A 6,493-nucleotide genomic window follows, 5' to 3' on the forward strand; every position below is an offset into this window, starting at 1 on the left:
GTTGCTGGCAGTAACCCCGAGGCCTCACTGACAGCCATGAAGGCTATGCAAAGGCTATAGTGCATGCATAGTCAGCAGTCAGCATGTTCTAGAAGGGATGAGAGGGAGGGGTGGGATCTGGAGGCATCTATGCATCCAGGTGGCTTAACTGTGTCTTATTCCCTTGGGGTCGTCACAGTGGCTCCCTAGCATCCCCCCTGCACGGTCTCTGGCTCTTAGCCAAGCCCAAGGCTCATCCTACAGCTTTGATTGAAGATGACTTCCTTGCACATTCCAGAAACTTGCCTTTAAAAAAAATATGTGATGGCTGGAGAGATGGCTCAGTGGTTAGAGCACTGGCAGCTCTTCCTGTCTGGAGTTCAAATCCCAGCAACTACACCCACATGGTGGCTCACAACCGTCTGTAATGGGGATCCGATGCCCTCTTCTGGTGCGTCTGAAGAGAGCAGTAGCACGAAGATGAACGTTCCTCCAACACATGGAAAGTAAACTTGGAGGTCAAGACACAAGTGCGCACTGCACAGCACAAGGCTCTTCACTGGCATCCTCAGCACTCACTAAAAAAAACAGGCATGACAAGGGCATGTGCCTGTAGCCCCAGTGTTGGGCAAGTGGTGTTGGGGCGGGGGCAGAGACAGGAGCCTTCCTAGGGTTTGTTGGTTCAGTTTAGCCAAAACAGTGAGCTCTAGGTTCAGTATGAGACCTTGCCTCAGAAAGAGCAACAGAGGAAAACATCTGATGTTGACCTCTGGCCTACACACACACACACACACACACACACACACACACACACACACACACACACATACACACGAAGTGGAGGTCAATGGCTAAGAGTTCTTCAGAGAACCTGGGTTCACTCAAAACTCCAGCTACAGAGGATCCAGTGTCCTCTTCTGACCTCTGTGGGCACTACACACTCACATGATACGCATACAAACATGTAAGCAAAACACTCATACACATAAAATAAATCATCTTTTAAAAGTAAACAAGAACACAGACACAGAAAAGCATCCTAGCTGCAAGTAGCATAGGCCTCCTTTAAAAAGGAGCAACAATCTTATTAAAAACCAAACCTCAGCAATATTGCATCCATATCTCCCTATCTGTCTGTCTCTACCTCTGTCTCTATGAGACAGGGTCTCATTCTGTAGACAAGGCTAGCCTCAAACTCACAGAGATCCACCTGCCTCTGCTGCCCACATGCTGGCATTAAAGGTGTGAGACATTTTGTCCCTGGGTGTCATGGGAAAGCTCTGGCTTTGGTTCTATCCCCAGCACCCACATGGTGGCTCACAACCCCCTGTATCAGCTCTGTAATAAAAATTACACGGTGGTGCACACCGTTAACCTCAGCATTCAGGAGGCAGAGGCGGGCTGATCTGTGACTTTGAGGTCAGCCGTGAGTATTGAGTTCCAGGCCAGTGAGACCCTGGTACAAAGGCTCATCAAAAATTCTAAAAATCTTCTAGCCCCAGGTTCAATCAAGTGTTGTGGGCTTATCAACAAGGAGAAATGTGGGACCTGGACACGTTGTGTTAGGACAACTAGAATTACAAAAGGCAGAAGCATATTTCTTATTAATTTTTTAAAAAGTCTTTCCAGAGAGACAAATGCCAAATTCTCCAATGCTGCTTATAAATCAATCATAAGATGAATAGCTGCTACCGCCATTGCTCATTTCCCTGGCGCTGCCTAGGAGGATGACGAGCATAAACTCCCAACCTTCTGTGTCTTTGCAGATAGATCCATCTTCCCCAATTATCTCTACAGTTGTGATCTGTACTCTCGTTCGTCCCCTTCTGCGTTTGCCAAGAGCTTCATGAGGCGGTTTCTAATAAAACAAGCTCATCAATAAAACAAGCTCTTTTTGAAGATATTCCTTAAACCCAAGAAAAGAGACAATCGATTTTAAAAAGAAGAAGAAGAAGAAAAAAAACCCTTTTCTGTATAAAGACCGAAAATGTGCTCATTTTTTAGGGCTGCCATAACCAATCATTGCAGTAGGAACGGCTTAAATAACAGAATGAGTTTCCCCACTGGGCTGGAAGTCTGAGGTCCAGTTGTTGGCAGGGATGGTTTCTTTTCCTTGGCTGGCAGACAAGCAGCCCCCTTGCTCTGTCCTTACATGCACCCCTGATGCGTTCCTGGGTGCCCCTTCCCTGTTCTCACGAAGACACCAGTCACATTGTATTAGGCTCCATCCTAACTTCATCCCTTTTCATTTAATGGTTTCTTCAAGAGCCCTGTCTGCAGATAGGGTGACATTCTGAGATATGGGAGCATCAAGGGCTTCGGTGTAAGAGTTTGTTGGGAGATACAATGCAGGCTGACAATCCTGAAAAAGCAAAATGCTCACAGGCATGACCTACAACTTCAGCTGAGACAGTAGGACACGCTTCTGTACAACTCACACACATCTATGATTTGTGGCTTACACAAATCAAATAGGCACAAGTGACATAAGTCTGTGACTTTCAGCCCAGGTAGTCCAGAGGGAATGGGTTGCCAGGGGGAGGGAAGATGGCTTCTCTGTCAAAGTCAAGGTCATCTGAGCAGCAGTTGCAGAGCAGTGGGGAATGGTGGAGAGGCGGAAGGAGGGGTGGGGAGCAGTGGGGAGGGATGGGGGGAGATAGGGAGGGATGGGAGCGATAGGGAGGTGGAGGAGCTGTGGTGGTACACTAGGAAACAGACAGACGGCTTTCCCAGGAGCCCGGTTGGTTCCTCCAGCTGATTGATGCCTTTTCTCCCCTAAAGCAATTCTCCTTGGCTAATTAGGAAATGAGCAAGCTGATTCAGAGCCTTTGGCCTCCCATCCCTCTCCCCTGCCCCTGGCCCACCAACAGACAGATTCGACAGAGATGACCAAGATAGAAAACATGCGTCCTTAGTGAGAGTTCACCCCTTCCAGATTTCCAGAGACAGAAAAGCAAATTTCCCTAAACCCACCTGTTCTATTCTGTACACACTGGCCTGGGCCCTGTAGCCGGGAAATTCCGATCTCCCTGTGGAGAGAGTGGGTGTGCTTTATAGCAATGCCCCGGAATGTCTGTAACTTTCCACCTGTGAAGTTCCCTGACAGCTACAAACCCAAACAGGAGTGATACTGAGAAACAAGAGGGATCAGCACAGCCTTTAGTGATGAATCAGGGCCACCCAAAGGCACTCATTATGGCAAGACCCAGAATCTTTGAGTGCCTAACACTGGCAGGACTTTAGGCATAGTGTGGGATAATGTTCCTTGCCCCAGGCACAAATCACTACCATCATCTTACCGATGAGGACGCCAAGGTCAGCAAGGTTAAGCCACTTGCTTCCATCCCCAAGACCAAGAGCTATAGAGTTGGAGTTTGAAGCAAGACAAAGCCAGGCCCTCCCCAGTCTGCTGTTGCCTGTCTCTGAGGCCTAGACCATCCACTGGTGCTGCAATCTGCAACTGCTTGATCTTCAGCTTCTGCCAAGGGCAGCCTCACGTGACCTCAGCGACTTAGCATGCTGAAGCTCTTAACAAAGGAGAATGGGATCCAAGGATCATTAGGTCATGACACAAGCCGTACCAGGTCACCGGGGGTCAATGCCATCACCCTAATTTTGAAGGTCCCTTGGAGAGCCCTCACTGAACCAGTGGATGGCTGTCACGTGTGCTCAGCTTCAGTCCTGTGGGGCGAGGGGACAAAGGATGAAAACAGATTTCCAGACACTGAAGGAGGAGCCATTGGTGACCAACACGGCCCTTCTGTCCCCCTACTTAATCCGGGGTCTTTACAACATTACAATAGCTTCTGTTCTGAAGTGGCAACTTAATCAAAATGAGAGAGAGAGGGAGAGGGAGAGAGAGAGAGAGAGAGGGAGAGAGGGAGAGAGGGAGAGAGGGAGAGAGGGAGAGAGGGAGAGGGAGGGAGAGGGAGAGGGAAGGAGAGGGAGTTTCCCCTCACAGTGTCCTGTGAATAGATCATGACCCTATCACATGCTCTGCCTCCCAAGTTGCCAATCAGAACCAGTAGGATGACTCCCTATTTCTCTGGGGAGAGTAAGCAGAGAGGTGGGGATGGGGAAGAAAGGGCTCTGGGTCCTGGGGAAGAATGTTCTCCTTTGGAATCTGGGCTTTTCAGCTAGGTGAGGAGAAGCTGATAAAGAAAAAAACAAAACAAAACAAAACAAAAGACAATTTTTAGAGACATTAATTTCTACTTAACACATGACCTTCCTTGGCATCTGCCAATCGAAAGGTGAGAGCAACCATGAAGCTAGGGAACCCTGCCTCACCCTCGAGGCCTCCTAAAGAGCCAAGTATCTGTTTTTCCTTTTTCTTAATCTGAACTGGTTTCTTCCGCAAAGCCCTTTCTAAACAGCTATTGATTTCTCCAGCTCGAACAGCCCATTAATAACGCCAAGTACTCAGGAGTCCCTTTAATGCCTGCAGCTTTGTTTGGGTTGGACTTGCTCCCTGGGGTCCTCTGGGGGAATCTGCCTTCCTCAAAGCTCAAACCTGTTCCCAGGGAGATTGGAATCACAGCCCCACCCCAGTCTGGGTCAATGTGGGCAGACGAGCTTGCTGGAAACCGGCCTTTCCTCACCGTTTGCTCCAAGCATCTCCGCCCACGGCCAATCTGCTCTGTGCCCAGGCTCCTGCCCTCAGTTCACCAGGGGCAGACACCTGTCAAAGAGCAAAGAGGTGACAAAGACGAGAGAGCTACTAATGAGACACATTGCTACTCGCACATTCTTTGGGCTGTTCCAGATACTTTTGGCTTCTCTCAAGGCCTTTTGTTCCAGCCCCGGATTTCACTGTGGTGATGCCCTCTGCATAGGTTCCAACATCCTGGCCTCTAGAGTAATATGACAGTGTCTCACACCATCCACCATGAGTCGCTGGCTTCTCTGAGGACCCTGGTACCTCTTCGGCCTGGCCAGTAATCACTCATATGTGGTCTGAGACAGTATAACAAAAGATGAAAGCTGGAACAGCTCTCCTCTGCTCCTTCAGACTGAGCAGCCACGTTCAGTGTGATGCTCTGGTGGTCTCCTAACACTCCCCCCCGACCAGTGACAGGCAGTGCAAAGTTGTGAAAGTGTGCCCTTCCAGTGACTGTCTCTCTTCCACCTAGGAAAACAGGTGAATAGGAGTCTTTATCTTATGCCTCAGCTTTGCTCTCCGGGGACCCCAGGACAGAAGGTCCGTCATGAGCATCTTAGCCATTTGAAAGGGCAGTCTTGAAGGAGAGGCCATTGCCTGGCGTGGTGGCACTATGTCTGCAATTCCAGCTCTAGGGAGATCTGCAGCCAGAAGGTGACCAAGAGCTTGAAGGTAAGCCTGGGCTACAGAGTCAGTCCTTGTTAAAAGCACTATAAAAGAAAAGGAGGAGGAGGAAGAAGAAGGGAGGAGCTGTTCAGACTCAAAAGCACTCCAGCAATGAACTATTGCTGCTCAGTGGGGTGGAGGAAAGGTAAAGGAGGTGCCCAGGGATCCTTCTTTCTCAAAGCTTTCCCTTCTACCCCCCTGTCTTCTTACCCTGACCACCCTCCTCTTCCTTCTGTCCTTGCCTCACACAAACACCTGCTTGGCTGTGCTGCGACGTGCTCGTACATCCTGCTTCCCAAGGCGCTTCATCCCAGAAAACACCTGCTCCCCCGAAGGAGGTAGCCTGGATTATAAATGAGCCTCTGACAGATAAAGGTGTGCTCAACACAAGAGAAAAAGGGGAAACAGGTAAGCAAGTGGCCAGTCTGTTGCCCTGAGCATCCTGGAATGCTGAAAAGTTGGCTGCCAGTTGGGCCCTAGTCTGAAGCCCAAGCCTACTTCAGGATGATCTGAAGGTGAGTGTATCACCGCCTGTCCCCTCTGCATCTCCCTTTTGTCAGCTATGCCCTGCTTTTCTCCTCCCACAGTCCAGAGACTCTACTTTCTTCAGATTGGAACACAGGGATGTTTCTGGAAGCTTTCCTGATGCCTCTGCCTTCCCCAGCTGGACCCGATCTCCCAATCACCAGTCTTCTCTCTTAGCTTCAGCAGCTTGGGGTAAAAGCATCCTGTGAGTGAACTCTGCTGATGAGATGAAAGGCCCCCGTTCATGGTCTTTGATGAGGAGTAATGAGGAAAGGCAAGAAGGTTTATGGGCTGCCCCATGGCTCCTGTGATTAAAACTTAGTTCCCACTGCAACAGTACTGAGAGATTTAGAGGTCATGAAGGTGTGGATTAGTGCTGCTGTGGAATGGGTGTCCGTCTGTCTGTCTGTCCATGCCCCGCCCCAAGTGATAAGGCAGTGTGAAGCTCCTTACCAGGTGTGGCCTCTCAGTCTTTGACTTCCAGCCTGCGGAACCATGAACCCGATAAACGTGTGTTGTGTATGAGTTGCCCGCCTGGTGCTATTGGATTACAGCAGCACAAAGTGAGCTAACACAGAAGAGAAAGGACAGCGAAGATGGACAGACAGCGGGCTCAGCAGCCCATTCTGCTTTCTCCTTAATGGGCACTTCCCAAGCTGCCAG

This window comes from Micromys minutus (genome assembly GCF_963924665.1).
Source record: "Micromys minutus genome assembly, chromosome: 7".
Classification (NCBI taxonomy): domain Eukaryota; kingdom Metazoa; phylum Chordata; class Mammalia; order Rodentia; family Muridae; genus Micromys; species Micromys minutus.